At 43.2% G+C, this 24,039-nt stretch overlaps 1 protein-coding gene and 1 long non-coding RNA gene across 5 annotated transcripts in view; one reads left to right on the top strand and one right to left on the bottom strand.

Annotated features, from left to right (window-relative positions):
• kcnh5b (potassium voltage-gated channel, subfamily H (eag-related), member 5b) overlaps window positions 1-24,039 on the top strand; it is a 243,855-nt gene that overhangs the window by 95,312 nt on the left and 124,504 nt on the right. The gene's annotated exons all lie outside the window — the stretch shown is intronic.
• Window positions 7,632-15,151, bottom strand: LOC129163917 (uncharacterized). 4 transcript variants are annotated; one of them, XR_008563729.2, is made up of 6 exons: window positions 14,571-15,151; window positions 14,223-14,329; window positions 14,000-14,047; window positions 9,969-10,033; window positions 8,508-8,672; window positions 7,632-8,405 (listed from the first exon to the last, which is right to left on the bottom strand). It is a non-coding gene; the product is annotated as an uncharacterized lncRNA (long non-coding RNA). The 4 variants fall into 4 exon arrangements; XR_008563727.2 differs by lacking the exon at window positions 14,000-14,047 and having other exon boundaries at window positions 7,632-8,073; window positions 8,160-8,405; window positions 14,571-15,146; XR_008563730.2 differs by lacking the exon at window positions 14,000-14,047 and having other exon boundaries at window positions 7,632-7,705; window positions 7,776-8,405; window positions 14,571-15,142.

Genomic DNA, 24,039 nt, shown 5'->3' with positions numbered 1-24,039 from the left:
CCCTCCAGAAACTTGCATCCACACCACCGCGTTTTAAAAACAAACTCTGTCCACACGTACCCGGATAAATACGTTGTTAAGGACATGCCAGACCTGTAGGCGGCAGTACTTCCCCCATTCTTAACCTCGTCCTTCATCTGTGGTCTTCCGCAAGGAGCAGTAATTCCGCTTGCAAAAACAAACAAGCAAAAAGCGCTTGGACAATTGATGGATCGGGTAGTGACAGAGCGCAGCTCTGAGGGCTTCCATGATGCCGGCTAGTGTAAACACAGGTCGCACACGTGATGTCAGCATTGCTTTGTCGCGGAAAGTGACGTTGCGGACCTTAAAACTCCGGTTTTGTCCGTCCACACGCAGACACCCAAAACGGAGAAAACGCAGATCTTCACTTTGGCCGGAGTTTTTAAAAAGATCAGTTTTCGTGTGAAAAAACTCCGTTTTCGTGTGGATGACAGGCCAAAACGTAGAAAAATATCTACGTTTTGGCAGATCCCCGGCTACGTGTGGACAGGGCCTAAGATCTACCTAAAGCATGTAATTCTATATTATGTTGATTCCAAACAGAGTGACAAAATAATTAAAACATCAATTAATAAGGAAAACAACTATTTTGTCATTTTTACTATTTATTTATTTATTTATTTTTAGAGATGTTTTTATGAACTCTTTCATTGAAATCTAGTCAGACTCCTTGTTTTCTCTGTCCATGAAGTCTGGCCTCCTGCTTCTGACACCGTCTTTGTGCCAAAGCATTACAGCCTCATTTGGGTCCTAGTCCTTGATCTCTGGAGAACACAGCTGCAGCATGAGAATATCTGAAAGTGTGTCAGGGCTAGGGTTGTCACGGTAACCGGTGTAGCAGTAAACCCCGGTAAAAAAATTGACAATAATAATAACAGTCTTGTTTTTAAAAATATATATATTATCCTGGTGGGTTTACCGTGGCTGCGGTGTAGGCGCGGTGACCCTTACCAGCCACCGTATCATCTGCTGAAGTTGCCGGCGGCACATGCATACTTTGTTGTTTACGACCAAAACTTTCTTTACGCTAAAGCTGAAATAATGGCCAAAGGAGGAGACGGCAGCAATCGGGACATTTATTATCCCTCAAAGAAGACAAAGTCGGAAGTATGGGCATTTTTTGGATATTTGAAGAATGCCGAGGGACAGTTGTCTGTGAAAGGCAGCGACGCTACGTGGCCATCATAATTGTCTCACGACTCCGTCATCTCCAGTTTGCCACTTTTCACAAAATCTTCTGGTTGCCACTGGTCCTGGTGGTTTTTCTTCCAGTTCGACGAGTTTTCCTTTGGAAGGCTGGCTGACTCCAGTTAAAAACCGCCACATTTCACCGCTAGTTTTAACACGAAGCTAACTGCTAACTTGAGAAACTGATTGAATGGGATAGGTGGAAATGACGTTGGATGCAGCGTTCACGTTTCGCGTACGTTTGTGTACGTTGCATGCAGGCGGGAGGAGTATCAGAAATCCATGGAAGATGACTGATCAACATAACTAATTTGGTGCAAACATTTACTCGCCATGTGGCAGGTATAGCTCAAAAATTTACTTGCCAAATGGAGCAATTTGCTCGCATTTGGCGAGTGGCAAGTGTTAATTTTGGACCCTGCTTCTAAGTGTACCGACAGATGAGTCGAAGGACGGTATAGAAGCAGTTCTTCTTCAGGCAGAGACAGACAGCTGGAAACCTATAACTTTCACAAGACTTTCGCACGGCTTCGAGTAGATTCTGGTCCACCATCCGGCGCCTTGGGAGGAGAAAGCAGTATGCTACTAACACTATTTATAGTGGGGATGGTGTGCTGCTGACTTCTACTTGGGATGTTGTGAATCTGTGGGCAGAATAATAAATTATTAATAATAAATTTTATTTGTGAACACCTTTCAGGATACTTAAGATCACTTTAGCAGAAATTGCATCACTCCTTGTTAAGTTAAAATGCAAATCAACCAATTAAACAGGTACAAGTTAAAAATGAAAAACAGTAAAATGTTAAAATACAAAACTAACAATTCAAGTTTAAATTATCAACAGAAAAGTCATAAATAATCAGTCAATAGAACATTATCATAAAGATATACATTGTCTGTTAGTACGTTAGTTAAAATCCACATAATATAACAGTAGGAAGTACACAGTCAAGCAAATATTTGTGGTTACATTAGGTATTCAAGAAAGCCTGCCTGAATAAATGAATTTTCAGTAGTGATTTGAACTGGGTGATAGAAGTGGCCATACGGATGTCTGATGGGATACTATTCCATAACCGCAGAGCCTGCGAGCCAAAAGACCTAAGGCCCATAGAGGATAGATGGACTTGAGGTATTGACCCTTTGAACCAACACCATCTAATCACGTGGGTCCACCATGGTGGACAGCAAAAGCATGTAAACAGTGAGTGACACGAGTACTAAACAAAGGGAAAAGTAGAGCCTGAAATTGTTTTTACGATCAAAACAAAAACAAAGCTCGTCCAGCATTCCTTCAACTAGTTCATGTCCAGTTCAGTTATCAGAAGTAGCACATCTAGCGGGGGCTCATAGAGAGCAGTATGTTAACTAGCTTACCAACGTTAGCTTACGTTCTCTCTGCAGCTGTTCACCGATGTAAAGATGTTGCTGACTTTGCCTAAATTCACCCCTCTGGATTTATAACTTTATGTTGTAAACAGCATTTCACTTTACACCAAATCTGATTTTTAAAAAGTCCGGATCCCTACCAGCTCCTGTTGCTGGTGGTGTTACCGGGTTCAGCTGCTGCTCTCACACCGAAATGAGAAGATTTCTGCACGGCGACGCTCATATAAATAAATAACATAATTTTAACACTCGTAATCATACATCGGAGCTTTAATACTGTTAATAATTGTCTCTCTTTACACTACAGTGGACGGAGCGCAGCCTCCGTGGTGAAATACCCGTCCATCAGGATTATCAATAACTAGTATAAACACATCACATTTATCCCTGTCCCTGTCTTCCTCGTGAAATAAATGAACGTTAATCTTACCCGGTAAAAACATGTTTGCTGCAAATCTGAGGCCTGCTAGTCCGCTTGATTGATTGATCGCTGAAGTTCATCTCCGTCCTCAGTCTCCATCAAAGTTATTAAGAAGACAAAACGAGTTGAGCTTACATCCTTGTTTCTTAGTGCAGCCAACCATGCAGCAAGTTAAAACCATTTTACTGTCAAACCAACCAAATAAAAGTGATAAAAGGCTACAAACTGGCTTGTTTTGACTAGCTTCACTGGAGTTTCTACGGGTGTAAACAGTCTTTTTGCCGTCCATCATGGCGAAGGGGGCGGTCACAGGAGTGGCGTGACGTCACATGCAAAGGGTCAATAACAAGCAGATTATTGGAAGCTGAGTGAAGTGATCGCGGTGGTGTGTACAGACTGAGTAGATCACGTAAATAATAATCGGGGGCCCTGTTATTTACTCCTCAAGAATAGTGAGTGATATGTTTAGAGGAGGGTGTCCGAGAAATGTTATGTGCTGCCGCTTTCTGTACCAGCTGTAGTTTGTAAAGAAGTTTCTGAGGTAAGCCACGAGTAAGGCATTACAGTAGTCCAGACGAGATGTAACCAGGGCATTTACAAGAGTCTTAGTGTCATTTATTCTCAAGGTTGAACGTAATCGATTGATGTTGCACAGATGAAAGTACGCAGACCTAACCTATCCATTTACATGCACGTTAAATGAGTGTTATTTAACTTTTAACTTGAGCGACAATTAAATAGGAGTATTGTCAATATTGAATGATAAGTTGTGAAATCTGAGTTTTTGATTTGGTAAAGGTTATGATGAGTTCTGTTTTATTACCATTAATTTTCAAGAGATTATGAGCAAACCAGGTTTGTATTTTACTTAAGCAATTTGTTATCGTCATAGTAGGTAGCGACTCAACCGATGAAGAGATTTACACTTGAGTATCATCTGCATAACAATGAAAGTTTACATTATACTTTCTAAAGAGCTCTCTATGGGACTAGATTTGTGCCAATAGGATCAAGAAAAACACTTTGGAGAGCAAACAAATTTTAAGACACTGAGAGAAAAAACATTGGTTTCAAAAGAAAAACTTACGATCTGAATCTGATTCTTAAAATGATCAAGAAAAACACTTTGACGGTCAAACAAAAATTAAATAATTGACAGAACAAAAATATTGACTAAAGGAAAAAAACATGTTTCAAAAGTAAAACTTACGATCTGAATCAACTTCTTAAAATGAGTAACAAAGTATGTTTCCTTTTTCTGTTTGCCTCTATGTGTTTTTGTTATCAATGTCCTTAGTTTTGTTCTCGCTGCTCACAGCTTTGCTCTCACTACCAGATTTGCACTTACACTGTCTGGCTTTCTCCTTTGCAATCCCTGAGTTTTTGGTTGCAATTCTGACACAACCCTTTCGGGTGGGCGGGACTTCTGAGAAGTCCTCTCCCATAGGACAGTGGTTTCTCTTGAGTGACAGTTCAGTGACCTGGAAGTGATGTAGCCTCCAAGACATTTTTTTTCCACCTGGTCAACAACATGAATTTTGAGCCCCAAACACGTTATTTCTGCTGTCTGTGGTGTCTACTGAGGATCTAAAGTGAGTATTGATAATATATTTGATCTTTTCTTAGTTAATCTGTAAGTTAAGCCACTTTTTAAGTTGGTTTTAAGCAGATGTTAGCTCACTAGCTAGCTGCTAAGCAAGCCATTGTGCTAGCCTCAGGACAATGGTCTATTGTTCCAGAGAGATGTATTAAAAACTCATCTTAACATATTCATTACCGGTTTCATGGAATTAATTATTGCAGTTTATGTTAATAAGTTTGCTAATTTTTCAGGAACCTGTGGAACATCAGAGACTTTGCAGCTACTGGAGCTAACCTGTGTACTGCTAACTTGCTACAGAGGAAGCAGCAGAAAGCTGAGCTAACAGGCTGTTTTGCAGGTAAATACTCTTTTAGTGGAACTGCAGGACTTTTATGGTATAACTCAGACAGAATCTACATGAGCTATTGTGGGAAGACTTTTAAACTACATTTACACACACACACACACACACACACACACACACACACATACATATATATATATATATATATATATATATATATATATATATATATATAGGTGCTGGCCAGTAAATTAGAATATCATCAAAAGGTTGAAAATATTTCAGTAATTCCATTCAAAACGTGAAACTTGTACATTATATTCATGCAATGCACACAGACCAATGTATTTCCGATGTTTATTACGTTTAATTTTGATATTTATAGGTGACAACCAATGAAAACATCAAATCTGGTATCTCAGAAAATTAGAATATTCTAAAGGCCAATGAAAAAATGTTTGTTTCTCTAATGTTGGCCAACTGAAAAGAATGAACATGAAAAGAATGTGCATGTATAGCACTCAATACTTAGTCGGGGCTCCTTTTGCCTCAATAACTGCAGTAATGCGGCGTGGCATGGACTCGATCAGTCTGTGGCACTGCTCAGGTGTTATGAGAGCCCAGGTTGCTCTGATAGTCGTCTTCAGCTCCTCTGCATTGTTGGGTCTAGCGTATTGCATCCTCCGCTTCACAATACCCCATAGATTTTCTATGGGGTTAAGGTCAGGCGAGTTTGCTGGCCAATCAAGGACAGGGATACCATGGTCCTTGAACCAGGTGCTGGTGGTTTTGGCACTGTGTGCAGGTGCCAAGTCCTGTTGAAAGGTGAAGTCTGCATCCCCATAAAGTTGGTCAGCAGCAGGAAGCATGAAGTGCTCTAAAACTTCCTGGTAGACGGCTGCATTGACCCTGGACCTCAGGAAACAGAGTGGGCCAACACCGGCAGATGACATGGCACCCCACACCATCACTGACGGTGGAAACTTTACACTGGACCTCATGCAACGTGGATTCTGTGCTTCTCCGCTCTTCCTCCAGACTCTGGGTCCTTGATTTCCAAAGGAAATGCAGAACTTGCTTTCATCAGAAAACATAACTTTGGACCACTCAGCATCAGTCCAGTCCTTTTTGTCCTTGGCCCAGGCGAGACGCTTCTTGCGCTGTTTCTTGTTCAAGAGTGGCTTGACACACGGAATGCGACACCTGAATCCCATGTCTTTCATGAGTCTCCTCGTGGTGGTTCTTGAAGCGCTGACTCCAGCTGCAGTCCACTCTTTGTGGATCTCCCCCACATTTTTGAATGGGTTTGTCGTCACAATTCTCTGCAGGGTGCGGTTATCCCTAGAGCTTGTACACTTTTTTCTACCACATTTTTTCCGTCCCTTCGCCTGTCTGTTAATGTGCTTGGACACAGAGCTCTGCGAACAGCCAGCTTCTTTAGCAATCACCTTTTGTGTCTTGCCCTCCTTGTGCAAGGTGTCAATGATTGTCTTTTGGACAGCTGTTAAGTCAGAAGTCTTCCCCATGATTGTGGTGCCTTCAAAACAAGACTGAGGGACCTTTTAAAGGCCTTTGCAGGTGTTTTGAGTAAATCAGCTGATTAGAGTGGCAGCAGGTGTCTTCTATATTCAGCCTTTTCAGAATATTCTAATTTTTTGAGATACCAAATTTGGAGTTTTCATTAGTTGTCACTTATGAATATCAAATTTAAATGTAATGAACATTGGAAATACATTGGTCTGTGTGCATTGCATGAATATAATGTACAAGTTTCACGTTTTGAATGGAATTACTGAAATATTTTCAACCTTTTGATGATATTCTAATTTACTGGCCAGCACCTGTATATATATATATATATATATATATATATATGCATTTTTTTATCCAAGTTACTTGGACGGGCTAAACAAGTTCATAGTTCTGCCTGCTCCTTTTTCGGTGAAACGAATGGATTTTATGATGTAACTCTAGTAAATCTATAGTAACCATAGTCTGGTGACTAGTGTCTAGTTTAGCTACATTTAGCTTAGCTGGAGTAATATAGTCTAACTCTGCCTCAACTGGTGACTTTTCTACTTCATTGTCAGCCAGACAAAATGTTGCTGCAGAGAAGCGCCCAAGGTACTGACCCCACAATAGAAAATCATAATGTCCACATTTATTTCCCACAATCTCAAACGTCACACTAAAACTAAACTTTTAGCTCTGATTTAATTATTTCCTTATTGATATCTGTTTTCCCTTTGTTGTAGGCAATCCTCAGGTGTCAGCAGGAGGTGACCACCTGCATAACGGAGCACCCTGGTTCTGAGCCAGTTGCACCTTTGTGCTGCTCTTTGGGGAGGAAATGCTCAGCAGGTTCAACAACTGTAAAATTGATTTTGTTCGTAGATTTTGCCATCCAGGACTAGAATTGATACCCCTGCTATAAAGCCTTCCTCCCTCCTCTGGACTTTAAACATTAGTATTTTATTATGGTTTACCTGCTTTAGTAAATAAATCTCAATTTATAAATTTCCTGTTTTGGTGCCTGTCCATAAAATCCTGCATTAGACACCGAAAGCTGAATGGATGCCTTTCATTCACTTTCACATTCAATGTATTTTTAAAGATACACTTGAAATTAATATCAGCTGTTTAACAGAGTGGTGCAAAATAATCGCTGATGTCATGATTTTTGCAACAACCTGACCTTCATGCAGAGAAACTCAGGAGACAAATGAGCTAAAAACAGTTTATTAAAATTGATGAATGATTGAAGAGGTAACTGCTGGAGATCAGGAACCAGAAGCTTCTGCGAGGAAGAGCAGAGGTTAGTAAGAGGCAACAGGTCAGGTTTTTCTTAGACTGTGCAGGTAGCTTACAGAGACTGAGAAACGCCACAGAGATGGAGCCACAGGTTTTAGTGTTTAAAGATCAGAAGGCCCTGAGGTAAAATTGAGTGTTAGTAATGACTAAAGAATGACATACAAAAGGAAAAGTTTAGGTACTTAAGGTCTGAAGTTGTAGCGCAGACGGGAGACAGCAGAATGGTGGAGAAACAACCAGAAGTCTGGGAGAATGACAGCATGAGTAGCAAGCGGGTGAGCAGAAGGTAGTGGGTAAGCCGACTGCCAGTATGGTTGTGTGATCAGGAGCTTCAAGGAAAGAATTCCCATAGATCTGCATAGAAAATGAGAACGTAAGTTTGAAAAACGGCAGAGTCATGGGCTAGATATGGGTTAAAACTCTGATGAGTGACCAGCTACCAGCTTTTATTCAAGGATGGGGTTACAGGTGTGAGGATGTGCCTGCCCCATGAGAAGAGTTTTCAGGTAAGCCTCTCCATGGTGCTCTGCAATGGTGACTAGCAAGGCTAAGGAAGAGATTAAAGGGAACACAAACCCAGGACTCCAACCCAAACTCCTGACAGCAACACAACGACTCCTCCCACAGGCGGTTGTTCCACGGGAGTACAGTCACACGCAGCTGCCCGAAGTTCAGCATCAGGCAACCTGTAGGCGATGTAATCATACGTGGCTTCTGAGCATGCAAGTTTATTCTAGCCGTACGGTGTACAATAATAATAAAGATTTATATTGTGTTGTGTTGCTCACCTTACAGGTTCTTTTAAAATCTTAACCTGTGCCTGCTTAAAGCAGGTCTTTCAGGTCTTTTGAACTAGACACAGAGAGGTTCAGGCACAAGTACTTAGTCAGACTCCTGATATGGTAGAGCATCCACCACCACCGACTCGGACAATAGGTCCATATGCTTGTCAACTGTAAACAATGGAAAAAGATTACCATTAGTACAAATATTTATCCATAACCATCACTGTGGGTTTATTATACAGCATATGAACTACATGAGGTGGGATTGGTCTGCAGAAGGGATGTGTATTTTTGACTGAATTTTTTGTAGGAATATTCAATAAACAGTCCAAACTGATACTTAACATATATAACATGAGTTAAGCCAGGCGTACACTGTGCGACTTTTTCACTTTTTTGAGCCGATTTTCCAGTCGTGCAAGAATCCACGACATCGGGGCGAGTTTTGCGCCGAGCGGTCGTGTAGTGTACAGGGGGTAACGAGAGGTGATTAACACCACGTGACCAGCTGCCGATCAGCAATCGTGAGGTCACACGGACTTCTGGCGTGTTTAATATTTCGCTCGTCCCTCGTGAGGGTATCGCACTGTTGAAGCGGCGCTGCGAGCAGCTGCGACCCAAAAAGTATCAGAACCGCTCACGGCGCATGCGCAATCCTGCATCAACGCCGCTCGCTCGCCATTTCCCTAATAACACACGCTGTTAATTTTTGTCTCTACATGGTTTTTTTTTACTCACAAAGATTGTCAAGAAAGCATGCTTGTCGTGTTCATGTCAAATTAAACTGATCACAAAACACAGATTTACTTTCTTTATTTCGTTTTCCTCATCCAACCCCCATAAATCCCTGTGTGTCCTCCTGCAGCACTCCCGAAGGACAACAGGCAAAACAAGACAAAGTCTGACGTGTTGAGTAAAAACTGCTATTTTTAGCACATTTTTAGGGCCGACGTGTTGCTACCAGACGTACAGTGTGAGCAGTCAGGTCGCATCCGAGAACTGGGTCGTGCAGTGTGAGCGCCTGACTCGTGAGATCTGCCCTGCGAGGAAGTCGTACAGTGTGAGCTGAAGCTGAACGCTGCGAGTGAAAAAGTCGCACAGTGTACGCCCGGCTTTATCTGAACCATAATAGCGAGATTTAAATTTCAATGGTGGAAACAAAACCCAATGCACACTGCTGCCAACTAGCGGTCGACATTTAAAGTGCACCAAAACAAAGAAAATACACAAATGTTTGCATGTAAATTCTTCCAAAAATTAGATACACTGCTTTTGAAAATGGATGTAATATCTCAGGAAAAAATATCACGATATATTGCCATATCGATATTTTAGAGACACAGTTTGAGAATATCGATACAATATCACTGGGAAAATATATCGCGATATATTGTCATATTGATATTTTCTTACATCCCTTGTCTGCAGTGTACTTTGTGTACACTATGGTGTGTCTTAGCTCACCAGCTGCAGTTGATGCATGTGGCCGTGTAGCACTTCCATTGTAATGCAATGCAGTAGTTTTCAATCTAAAAAGAAAGAACAAATAAATAGAATCTATATTTTTGTCTAAAAGATATTTTTATGTAAAAATTAATTAAAAGCATGTATTTAACTCATTATTCATTATCTGCCCTGGATAACATTCTTTTGATGGAGAATACAGAACACGTGACAGAAAGAAAGAAGAAGAAAATATCATTTCTATAGCGCCTCTCAAGATAAAAATCACGAGGCGCTTCACAAAAACAAAAAATATAAAAATTGTAAAAATATAAAAAAGCATTTCGAAAATGTTTAAAATATATTTAAAATGAGCAAGAATAAGCTATTGCGATTTAAAAGAAAAAATGTTAAGAAAGAGAGAGAGTGAATAGGAAAGAGGGAAATCAGTGGATCCTGAGGAAGGTGGGATAGGTGGCGAGAGCAGAATAGAGAGAGAGAGGTGAAGAAGGTCATACAAAAGCCAGCTTGAACAAGTGAGTCTTCAGCTGCTTTTTAAAGGAGACCACTGAGTCCACTGATCTCAGGCTCAGGGGGAGAGAGTTCCAGAGTCTGGGGGCCACAGCAGCAGATGATCTGTCACCTTTGACCTTTAGCCTGGTGTTGCACAACCAGTAGGCTTTGATCACTGGACCTCAGGGACCTGCTGGGGGTGTAGGGACTTAGAAGATCACCGATGTAAGATGGTGCTTGTCCATGTAAGGCCCTATAGACCAGAACCAGGATCTTGAAATGAACCCTGAAGTTGACTGGCAGCCAGTGAAGCTGGAGGAGAAGCGGGGTGATGTGGGTGTGTTTGGAGGACTTGGTCAGAAGCCGAGCACAGGCGTTCTGAACCACCTGTAGACGGTTCAGGGAGGTTCTGCTCAGACACGTGAAAAGAGAGTTACAGTAGTCTAAGCGTGAGGAGATGAAGGTGTGGAGAACTGTCTCAAGTTCAGAGCGGGACAGAATGGGACTCAGCAATGTTCCTGAGATGGAAGAAGGAAGAGCGAACAAGAGAACTGACATGAGAATCCAGGGTGAGAGCTGGGTCAAAGGTCACACCAAGATTCCTGATGGAAGGTTTGGTGTGGGAAGCAAGCTGACCAAGAGAGTCTCTGACTTTGGGAACCAGCTTGTCTGGGGCACAGATGAGGATCTCAGTCTTATCTTCATTCAGCTGAAGAAAGCTCCCAGCCATCCAGGTTTTGATAGAGTCTAAGCAGGTGTGTAACAGCTGCAGCTTAGACATCTCATGGGGCTTAAAGGAGATGTACAGTTGCATGTCATCTGCATAAAGATGGTAGGAGATTCCTTTGAAGGAACTCAGGATGCGCTGAAGAGGAAGCAGATAGAGGAGGAAGAGCAGAGGCCCCAGCACAGAACCTTGTGGGACACCATGAGCAAGAGAGGTGGTGGAGGACCAAGGGCGTCAGTTTGTTTTCAGAATTGCTGGGGACAATAACCATACACTTGAGTGGGGTTTAAAAATTGCTGGGGACAATAAAGTAGGCTAGCACAGGGGTCGGCAATCCGCGGCTCTGGAGCCGCATGCGGCTCTTCCATCCATCTGATGCGGCTCTCTGTGCTTATAAAATAATGAATGGATATTTAAATAAAATGCTTTATATTTTACTGCATTAATTTTACATCTGTATGCCAATTCTAAATGTAAAGATTGTCTGCGTAAACCTGAACAGGTCCAACCCGGTCTGCGGTGGTTGACCGGTCATGCTTGTGCGTAATCATATCGGCACTTTATGAGCTGAAGAGGATGTGAGATTCTGGGATTCTCCTCAGACGGCTCCTGGATGTGTCGCCACATTGGAGACAGGAAAAAGCACTATTCAGCCAAAGTTTCATAATCAGGGAACATTTTTGTAAGTGACAAGTCTCTCTGAGAGACAGAGTTTGGAAAACACTCGCTTCAGTGGGAGGAATCTTCCCGCATGCACACTGCATGGTTCTCTGGGTGGCTCTGGGGTTAATCAAGTTTAATTGTTTCTCTTTGCAAAAATCTTCACAGGAAGGCAAAACAGTTAAACGGCAGGTTACATATATTTCCATTTGACTATTTATTTTGACAGATGAACTCAAGGATGTTGCTTGGTTTGAAAGAATTACCCCGACGCACACTGATGCGCATGGATGAGCTGACATTTTAATCGTTAACGCACATCGCGGAGGTAAAATATTCCCATCAGAACATAAGAGCTTTATACTGGACACTGTGTTCAGCGCGGCTCGGAGCGCCCACGGTGGACAGTGAGCTGAAGATCTGGTTTGCAGCGCAGTGCAGAACCACGCACATGCAATGATTTCTTCCCACTGAAACAGTCTGGAAACTCGGTCTCTCTGAGGGATGTGTCACTTGGAAAAATGTTCTTTTTATGAAATTATGAAACTTTGGCTGAACAGCGCTTGTTCCCGTCTCTAATATGGAGACGCATGACGCGTAGAGACATTTGATCACGCACAAAGTTTATGTGGAGCAGAAGCGGTCGGGCCACGGCAGGTGAAACGTTCCTAGCCTACATGAAGTGAAACTGTTTAATTGTAACATTAATATGTTACTGGACACGCTGGTCTGGTTGGTTAGACCAGTGTTGGAAGTGGAAAACACACACACACACACACACACACACACACACACACACACACACACACACACACACACACACACACACACACACACACACACACGCACGCACACCAATTAAAATAATGCTGATAGCGTGGACTAGAAGCCAGGTGATGGTTTACGTATTTAAATGATGATCAGGCTGCTGTAAAATGTAATCTCCATCCACATCCAGACACAATTATCCTCTATTCTTTCTCTATTTGCTCTGTTCTTGTCTGGGCTGATCAGCTGACGGTGCGCACGACGCGCCTAACTAGCGGCTGATGCACATTTTACGCATTTGGAGAGGTGGGCTGGATGCTTTGCGTTTACTGGAAGATGGTCCACTTAACGCACGGGTGTAGACTACATATTAATGACAAATGAATGAAAATTAAATTGTGAGTTTTTACTTCATATTTTATAAATAAAAAGGACGGGGGAACACATTTATGACGTATTTTTAAACGAAATGCTCTAGCGCGACCTGCCTGCTTCACTTAAGTCACAGCTTATTAAGGTCCGTCCAGAATTACCGTGGGAAATGGGTAATAATGGCTCTTTGATGGGAACAGGTTGCCCACCCCTGATAAGATCTGAGCTGGTAAAACAAAAATCCTCATCAGCAGGCGTTTTTGAAAGTGGGGGGGGGGGCACAGCTGCCAATCACAAATTTTGCCGGGGACATGTCCCCGGCGTCCCCGGTTAAAATGACGCCTATGTGGAGGACCTAAACTTGGAGACGGCCACAGAAATGGAGTACTCAGAGAGATAAGAGGAGAACCACTCCAGAGCAGTTCCTGATAGGCCTATCCGTCTCTCAGCCTCTCCAGTAGCAGGTGATGGTCAACAGTGTCAAAGGCTGCAGTCAGGTCCAGCAGGACCAGAACAGAACAGTCTCCTGCATCACTGTGAGTCAGAAGGTCATTAGAGACCCTAAGAAGAGCTGTTTCAGTAGAATGAGCTCTACGAAAACCTGACTGTAAGCAATCATAGATGTTATGTTCATCAAGAGCAGCTGTGAGTTGTTTAGCCACAACCTTTTCCAAGATCTTCGAGATGAACGGAAGTTTAGAGATGGGTCTGAAGCTGCTGTGGAGAGAGGGGTCGAGACTCGGTTTTTTAAGAAGCGGGTGGATCACAGCGTTCTTAAAGTAAGCAGGGACCTGACCAGAAACCAGAGAAGCATTAATTATAGAAAGCACGCTGGGACCGATGGACTGAAAAGCACTTTTAAACAAAGATGAGGGTAAGATGTCGAGGGGGCATGCAGAGGTCTTCATAGAGTTAACTATGAAGAAAGCACATTGAATCTGATTTGTCTTGTTCTGACAAACAAATGTCAGATCTGTATACTGGAAAGAAATTTATTATCAAACATACTCACTTGGATAATTATTCAGTCAGAGTTACATCATAAAATCCATTTGTTTCACTGAAAAAGGAGCAGGCAGAACTATGAACTTGTTTAGCCCATCCAAGTAACATGGAATAAAAATTACATGTATCTGTATGTAAATGTAGTTTAAATGTCTTCCCACAATAGCTCATGTAGATTCTGTCTGAGTTATACCATAAAAGTCCTGCAGTTCCACTAAAAGAGTATTTACCTGCAAAACAGCCTGTTAGCTCAGCTTTCTGCTGCTTCCTCTGTAGCAAGTTAGCAGTACACAGGTTAGCTCCAGTAGCTGCAAAGTCTCTGATGTTCCACAGGTTCCTGAAAAATTAGCAAACTTATTAACATAAACTGCAATAATTTATTCCATGAAACCAGTAATGAATATGTTAAGATGAGTTTTTAATACATCTCTCTGGAACAATAGACCATTGTCCTGAGGCTAGCACAATGGCTTGCTTAGCAGCTAGCTAGTGAGCTAACGTCTGGTTAAAACCAACTTAAAAAGTGGCTTAACTTACAGATTAACTAAGAAAAGATAAAATATATTATCAATACTCACTTTAGATCCTCAGTAGACACCACAGACAGCAGAAATAACGTGTTTGGGGCTCAAAATTCATGTTGTTGACCAGGTGGAAAAAAATGTCTTGGAGGCTACATCACTTCCAGGTCACTGAACTGTCACTCAAGAGAAACCACTGTCCTATGGGAGAGGACTTCTCAGAAGTCCCGCCCACCCGAAAGGGTTGTGTCAGAATTGCAACCAAAAACTCAGGGATTGCAAAGGAGAAAGCCAGACAGTGTAAGTGCAAATCTGGTAGTGAGAGCAAAGCTGTGAGCAGCGAGAACAAAACTAAGGACATTGATAACAAAAACACATAGAGGCAAACAGAAAAAGGAAACATACTTTGTTACTCATTTTAAGAAGTTGATTCAGATCGTAAGTTTTACTTTTGAAACATGTTTTTTTCCTTTAGTCAATATTTTTGTTCTGTCAATTATTTAATTTTTGTTTGACCGTCAAAGTGATTTTCTTGATCATTTTAAGAATTTGATTCAGATCGTAAGTTTTTCTTTTGAAACAAATGTTTTTTCTCTCAATGTCTTAAAATTTGTTTGCTCTCCAAAGTGTTTTTCTTGATCCTATTGGCACAAATCTAGTCCCATAGCTCTCCTAGTGGGATAATGTAGATGATAAATGAAATCAGACCCAAAACTGAACCTTGAGGGACCCCGCATGATACTTTGATGATCTCCTCAATCTCACTGGCATGTCTTCCAGGGAGGAAGTGGAGCCTGGGGACTTTAGGTTAAACTATCTAATCTCTGGGGATGAGGTCACAGATGTTGTCAAAAAGCTCCTTGATGGCAAGGCTCCGGGAGTGGATGAGATCTATCCAAAGTTCCTTACGGCTCTAGATGTTGTAGGGCTGTGTTGGTTGACACAGCTCTGCAACATTGCATGGACATTGGGAGCAGTTCTACTCGACTGGCAGACTGGGGTGGTGGTCCCCCTATTTAAAAGGTGGATCGCAGGGTGTGTTCCAACTACAGGGGGATCACAGTTCTGAACCTCCCTGGTGAGGTCTATTGAGGGGTTCTTGAGAAGAGGGTATGTCAGATTGTCGAACCTTGGATTCAGGTGGAGCAATGTGGTTTTTGTCCTAACCGTGGAACACTATACCAGCTCTATACCCTTAGAATGATTCTGGAGAGTGCGTGGGAGTTCGCCCAACCAATATACATGTGTTTTGTGGATTTGGAGAAGGCGTTCAACCACTTCCCTCGGAGGTTCCTGTGGGGCATACTCTGGGAGTATGGGGTACCAGTCCCTGTGAAACGGGCTGTTAGCTCTCTGTATGACAGGTGTCAGAGCTTGGTCCACATTGCTGGCAGTAAGTCGGGCTCATTCCTAGTGAGTGTTAGACTCCGCCAAAGCTGCCCTTTGTCACGATTCTGTTCATAACTTTTATGGACAAGATTTCTAGGCACAGCCAAGGTGTTTTTGGGATCGGTTTTAGTGGCCTGAGGATCAGGCCTCTGCTTTTTTCAGATGATGTGGTCCTGCTGGCTTCATCAAACCATGATCTCTGGCTTTCGCTGGAGTGGTTCACAGCTGAGTGTGAAGCAGCTGGGATCAGAATCAGCTCCTCTAAATCTGAGACCATGGTCTTAAGTCGGAAAAGGAAAGCCTTCTCTGGGTCAGGGATGATGTCCTGCCCCAAGTGGAAGAGTTTAAGTATCTTGGGGTCTTGTTCACGAGTGAGGGAAAGCTGGAGCACGAGATCGATAGGTGGATTGGTGCTGCATCTGAAGTGATGCGGGTGTTGTACCGTCTGTCTTGGTGAAAAGAGAGCCGAGCCAGAAGGCGAAGATCTCAAACTTCCGGTCGATCTACGTTCCAACCATCACCTATGGCCACAAGCTTTGGGTAGTGACTGAAAGAACGAGATTGCGGATACAAGTGGCTGAAATTATTTCTCTGCTCTCCCTTAGAGATACGGTGAGAAGCTCGGTCATCCGGGAGGGGCTCAGAGTAGATCCGATACTCCTCCACATCGAGAGGAGCCAGTTGAGGTGGCTCAGTCATCTGATTAGGATTCCTCCTGGACGCCTCCCTGGTGAGGTTTTAAGGTGCACATTCAACCGGGTAGAGACCTAAAGGGAGACCCAGGACACATTGGAGGAACTTTGTCTCTCGCCTGGCCAGGGAACGCCTTGGGGTTACCCTGGAAGGGCTGGCCCAAGTGGCAGAGGAGAGGGAGATCTAGGCCTCTCGACTTAGGCTGTGTACCCCGCGACCTGACTCTGGATAAGTAGAAGAAAATAGATGGATGGACTTTTCAGAAATTGCTCTATCTATAAATGCTACTGCTACTCAAGTGATTACTCATATAAAATCAGTTTTTGCTAGACACGGTGTTCTACAAACTGTCATTAGTGGTAATGGTCCATGTTATAACTGTGTGGAATGGAGAAACTTTGTACATGACTATGGTTTTAACCATGTTACATCAAGTCCTCCACATCCACATAACAATAGACAGGCCAACAAAGGGGTGCATATCGTTAAGCACTTTTTGAAGAAGGCTATGGACAGAAGTTCTGATCCTTATCTAGCGCTAACGAACTATAGGTCTTCTCCTCTTGCTAATGATGTCTCACCTGCTGAACTGTTGATGGGTCGAAAGTTGCGTACAACTCTACCTGTCTATGTGAGTGTGCCACAGGACGTGGAGCTGCGGAAACATCAGGAGGCTATGAGATGGAAGCAGACCTTGCCTGACCCTCTGCCTGCAGAGTCACTGAAAGATTGTGAATGTCTAAAGCCGGTTAGGGACGTTGCTGTTAGTCCAGCTCCAGTTCTGAGAAGATCTAAAAAAACAATCAAGAAGCCCTTGAGACTTAATTTTTAATGTGCCGTCATGAGATATGCTCTTGTTGGTAGGGCGATATTTGCATATATTCTTATGGCGCTGTTCAAAACATATATACTGTATGTGTACTTTTAATTTGTAAAAAACTTACCTTTCCTGTGTGCTCACCCTCTGTCATCTGTTTGGCTGTTACTTAGGAAGGGGGATGTGTTATTGTGTCCTCCTTACGTAAGGTAGGCGTGACCACATGGTGACACTGTGACCTATGGGGTGAGTTGGGTAATTGCGGGAGTGTGTGTAAAGGTCAGGGAAGCTGGTGCTATCTGCAGGAGCTGGTTGGTGTCTAATAAAAAAGAATGCTGAAGGAACACTGGGCCTTTTGTCAGTTCATTGGCAAATAGAACAAAAATGGCTCGGCCTCTGTTTGGAAAAGTTTCAGGAACATTACCAACTACAAGCTCAAAAGTCCCGCCTCCACTGTTAATCTACTCTTGTCCAAAAGCCTAAACAACTTCAGTTGTGGTTAGATGCGCACTGACTGACATTGAAGTCGATCCAGGTTGATCTCATTGTAATAAGTTGGGAGTCTTTATCCTAGTTCATATGTGCATTAGAAAATTGGCCTCTCAAATAGTTTGTTCCACTCCGATACAGTAGGTGGCAACATGTCTGTTTTCATGTTAGCATTCTTCCAGTTAGCTCATAGCAACACAAGCAGTAAACAGAGGCTGGCGGGAGTAAAGGGATGGAATTGAGACAGGATATGCACAATGGCTGAAGGAAAGCACAACAACAATGCTGCAACACAGCTTATTTGGTACATACTGGCCTGTTTTATGATGTTGCGCGTGTTGCTTTGTGACAATGGTCTTGTCAGAAGACCACTTCCGTGGTCTCGTCGCTTCCAGAATGCAAGTGTGCAACCTGTATTAGCTCGGCTGACGTGTTTACAAACACGTTAATATGTATGGAAAAAAAACGACTTGAGTCTTTTTAGGGCAATACTTCGGTTTTCTGGTGTGCATGTAAACGCACTGATTGGTTACCCACCTCCAACTCCAGAGCCATCACCATCACTGGAATTTACACAGCACTATGCGCACACATTTAGCAGTTTTTTAGCAGCTCAGGAGCCTGTGGGTACATTGTGTGTCACTCCTCTGGCTAATCCAAGAGGGAGCCGGCTCTGCGAGCTGTTTCTTTCGCAACTGACACATCATTATCTTTCCTAATGTCTGGAAGGACGGTCCTGAGCACAGGCTGAGTGTTTTGCTAACCTGCAGGAAATGTCGACAGTTATCTAGTAAGCAACTAATGGTTGCAAGAGATGTTCCTAGGTTGTTCGCTAGGTACTTTTAGGATTTAAAAAGTCAAGAAGGGGTCTGAAAAGCTGTTAGAAATAGCGACAAAGTCACTACGTTGTCAACACTGTGGGACGAGTGCTTGATTAGCAACTCAGAGCAGCCCTACATGGATCACTGAAATCAATAACTATAGACCAGTGGCTCTGACATCTGAGGTCATGAAGTCATTTGAGCATCTGGTTTTCCCGACCTCAAGAACCTCACAACCCCCTTCCTGGACCCGCTGCAGTTTGCATACAGAGCCAGCAGGTCTGTAGATGATGCCATCAACATGGCTCCACACTTCATCCTGCAGCATCTGGACTCCCAGGTACCGACGCCAGGATCCTATTGGTGGACTTGATCTCTGCTTCCAACACAATTCTCCCAGACCTCCTTCAAGACAAGATGTCCCAGATGAACGTGCCTGAGACGTTCTGCAGGTGGATCACTGACTTCCTGATGGACTGGAATCAGCAAGTGAGGCTGTGGATGAATGTCTCGGACCTGCGGACCATCAGCACAGGTTCCCCTCAGGGCTGTGTTCGGTCCATCTGCTCTTCTCTCTGTACACCAACAGCTGCACGTCCAAACACGATTCTGTCAAGCTTGTAAAGTTTACAGACGACACCACCATCATCAGACTCATCTCTGACGGGAATGAGTCTGCCTACAGAAGGATGTGGAACAGCTGGTGTCCTGGTGCAGCCACAACAACCTGGTGATAAATTCACAGAAGACAGCAGAGGTTGTTGTAGACTTCAGGAAGCACACAGCCCCCTCCCCCCATAACCCATAACCACTCCCACAATGATGGTGGACTCATGTCGCTTCCTGGGCACCACCATCACCCAGGACCTCAAGTGGGAGCCTACCATCACCTCCATCATAAGCAGGCCCAGCAGAGGATGAACTTCCTGATGCAGCTGAAGAAATTCTACCTGCCAGTACAGTTGATGAGACAGTTTTACACTGCAGCCATCGAGTCATCCTCACCTCTTCCATCACCATGAGGTACGCTGGAGCTACCATCAGGGACAAGAAAAGGCTGCAGCGTGTTGTACGCTCTGCTGAGAAGGTCATTAGCTGCAAACTTCCCTCTAGTGTAATGGTTCATGTTCCTCATATCCTGCCTGTCATGTTGTTTTGCCCTTCCTGCACTAATCAGCATAATTTAGTTCACCTTGAGCTCTGCCTGAAGACCTCATGATTCTCACCTGTTAGTTCCCCTGTTTAAAGCCTCAGTGGTCTCTGCCAGATTGTCTGTAGCTTTTTGTCTCGGCCTTCCAGCAGTTCTTGTCCTGATCTACCGAACCCTGCACCACGTTCACGTCCTTGGATTGTCTCTGCCTACAGCCCTTAACAGATTTGACTGCCTTTCTGACCTCTGGACTCCGACCCTGCTCTGAGCCACAGCAGCTGATTCTTGTCTGCTCCTCCTGTTAAGGATACCTGCCTCTAAGTTGATGACCTCTGCCTGATTTTGAACCCTGCTGATGGATTGAATTGTATTCTATGTGGATCTCTGTGTCACAGAAGAGGAGTTACATTCACAGACAGAAGAGGAACATTCTGGGAAACCTCTAATGCAGCCAGCGCCCCTACTGTCCTTGTCTCCATGTCCGGCAACTTCAGCAGATGATACGGTGGCTGTGTAGTAGTGGTAAATATAGTGCTTCAAGAGCTTAATATATTACCTCTACTTATGACCAATAAGCTGTGATACTGTATATAAATATAGAATATCAACCTGCTTGGTCTTTGTGTTTAATCAGAAGATTCTAGGATTCTTTGTTTATTCAGGGATTGTAAACACAATTAAAACATGACAAGTTAACTAATATTTACTGTGATGGATGAATCTAGTTGGAGGAGATGTGATGTATGGTGCCTATGTGTGAATATGATGTTATCAGCACTTCCGCATCTAGGAAAGCTGAGTTCTGAGTGTAATAGGGAAAGAATTTGGTTTGCGTTAAGCTATGAAGTTGATTATTATCAAAAAGCATCAGATGCTATCTGTGTGTCTACTTCACCCGTTCTCTGAGACCCCCTTCGTGGATCTGAAGGTCAGAGAAGTCAGATGACCTCTGGCACCGAGGGCTGTAGAATGCCGTAGCACCGACTCTTCAGTCTCGGGTCACGACAGATAGATGGAACCGCGCGTCTGGGACTTTTAAGGAGTCGGAACAATACCAGCTTTGATCTGCAGGAAACGTTTGCTGTGTCAGCTTTGCAACAATCTTGACGGCATGTCAGAGATTGCTTCTGGGTTAAAGAGACTTCACTATGGACGGCCGTTTCCGTAGCTTCCTCTAGAACTCGAGCTGCTTGATGATTAGAGCTGGAATGTGACTCCGACTCCGACTGCTGAATCACCAGAGTGATTCTGTTTTAACATTCTCATGTTATGATTTTTGTGGCCAATCGGAGGTTGACATGTTGAGGAATATTACCAAGACAACCTCAGAAAACACCCCTTCTCAGATACCGGATGCTCTGGTCTGGGGTAAAGAAATATCTATGTGTCACGCGTTTGACTTAACTTTAATTTGTCCTTGTTGAACCTTGTGTGAGTGTTGATGATGATGATGGTCTTGTCATATCAAGCATTACTGATCCATATATAAATCAATGTAATACTTCATTTCACAGATTAATCAAAACATTTCATTTAGTGTTCATATAACATTTGTTCATCAACCAAATTATTATTTAATGATTAATTAACCTATAAGTTTTAAATGTTCACATTATATTTAAAATTTCATTCTTTGATTAAGCAACTCATCTGAGCTGAGAGTGTTCACTTTGTTCGGAGGCATGAAGAGTCCTGTAGAACGATAAGGGAAGCTTGAGGCCTTGAGGAGGGAACATGATTGTTGACAACACGTTATCATGTGTTCAGAGCCGCAGAGAGGCTCTGAACTCCAGCTGATGGGATGCAGAATCCGGCAGATTAAAGGAAGTACATGCAGACTCCTGTCCACATGTCGACCAGATATTGAAGGGTCAAACTGTACTTAAAAACTGACCATTACTGGACATTACAGCTGGTAAGGGTCACCGCGCCTACACCGCAGCTACGGTAATCCACCGAGATAATATATTTTTTTAAAAAGAAGACAGTCATTATTATTGTCAACTTTTTTACCGGGGTTTACCGCTACACGGGTTACCATGACAACCCTAATTACTAGAGTAGTAAAAGTGTGACTTTTTTTATTCCTGTGTGGAAATGGTGATCATCGGAAAAAAAGTGAAACTGATTTTTGGCCTTTTTCCCTTCTGAATAGGAGAAACCGAGTCTGACTTCACCTGCATTGTTTAAAAATTCATTAAAGCTCTGCTGACTATCACATGATTATCTCATAGTCGTGTCCATCTGTCAGCCTGTTAGAGTGGTTTTCTCTGTCATTGCTGCGCATTAGTGAAGCATTGGTCCATCTGCATTGATTGGTAAAGGAGCAGGAGCTGATCTGTGCGACTCTTCTTCTGTCTGTCACTTCCAGCTGTCCATTCACATGCCTTTCACCCCCCCGGTCACGCGACATATCAGGAATAATTGGAGACTGCACAATATCTGCAAGCATCAGCAGAGAGCTCAACATCTTGTCTGAACCCCGACATACTGTCCAGTTAGATACCAACTAAGCTCTGAACCCAAATACACACATCCCGTACTTCTGCAGACCAGCATACGCTCACTGTGGTGCATTAATGAACACAATTAAAAAGTGAGTAATATAAGTTAAAGTATTTATTTGGTTCTATTTTCTATAAATGGCTATGGTTGTCATGTTTGGGTGTAGTTTTTTGACCCACGACGTAGAGTCACCACGGAGGCAAAGGTAAGTAAAAAAAGTATTTATTTTTGTTTGGTTGAAGGTCTGCGGTCGGGAGGGTCCACTAGTGTTCTGAAGCAGAGACAAGAACGAGTAGTTGCAGTAAAATGAGAATGAAGCGAGGTGAGAGGAGGCTTACGGTTTCCTGAGCATTTGGCGCGCTTGAGAGGGGGGCGAGTCAGATCTGGGTTGTGAGGGGCAGAGATGATGGCTGGGAACTGAACACAGGAGTCCAAAGTATCCGAGCGGGGCAGGTGAGCGTTGGAGAGCAGGCGGTCAGAGTGAGCGGCCTGGCTGGCAGGCAGGGTGATCCGGGAGTTTCTTTCTTGAAGAGGGGGTGCAGTCACATGCATGAGACGTACCTGGGGGGAGTCGGAGGAACAGGGCAGGTAAGTCCGAGGCAAGCAGGGAACACAGGAGACAACAAACTTGAGACAAGCAGAGCGCAGGCGAGACACCCAATACTGAGTAATCATCCTGCACTAGTGAGTTGTCACGCCGCTCCTTAAATCCCCTGACCTCTGATGAGAAGATCCACAGCAGCTGCTCTCCGGGACACGCCCACCTGCAAACAGAAAGACTCAGACCAGACAGAGGTTAGCTCAGCACAGCCCATGACAATGGTAATATAAGGGTCCTGCTGTGTTGATCCCATCAAACTGATCACATCCCAGTTCAATTCTGCAAATAAATTAGTTATCATTGGGTTCTTTAAGAGGACAAAATGCTTTATAAACGTCTTTCCATTTCAGAAAACTGAATATTTTCTAAAGTTAGAACTGCATGGTTGAATCATTGGCCTGGTATACCAGAGCGAAGGTCTGACACAGCACAGAACGACTTGATGTAAAGGGACACAATTCTTTTTAATATTTCTCTGATTTTTGTGAAGTCAGCAGCATTAATGCCAACGGCGCGTGGAAACACTTGTTCAGCCCTTGTGCTCCTGCTCATGCAGCACTGATGAAGCACACTACTGCTTCATATGGCTGCATGTAATTCTACCTTAAGGTGTTATGGCCGATCATTGAATCTGTCCTCCTTTGACCCTCTTCTAACCCTTAACTCATCTACAACTAGAAAAAATTGCATTTCTTGCACAAATGCTGGTTGAATGCTGAATAGCTGAAGCTGCTGAACAGCTGAACTGAAGCTGAAACTAAGCAAAACTGTCAAAATGAGCTGAATGTCTTGAAAGACGTAGAAGCAAAAAGCACCAACAAGCAAATAAAGCACAAAAAGTAAGTGAAGAATAGAGGAAAATAATCCTAAACAGCAGAAAACTGAAATCTGTGAACATTGTTTAAAAAACTGGACAGCTAAAATGTCTAAACACCTGTTATTTTAGTAGGACTAGTTTAACAGTTAAATTTTTTATATTTAGTTTAACTGCAAAATGAGCGTCATATGCTGAATTCAGAAACTATTAGCTGAAGCTGCTGAATAGCTGAAGTGAAGCTGAA

This window comes from Nothobranchius furzeri, chromosome 18 (assembly GCF_043380555.1).
Source record: "Nothobranchius furzeri strain GRZ-AD chromosome 18, NfurGRZ-RIMD1, whole genome shotgun sequence".
NCBI classification, from domain to species: Eukaryota; Metazoa; Chordata; class Actinopteri; order Cyprinodontiformes; family Nothobranchiidae; genus Nothobranchius; species Nothobranchius furzeri.
Note: the sequence above shows the minus strand (reverse complement) of the source record. Positions and strands in the feature narration are given on the sequence as shown.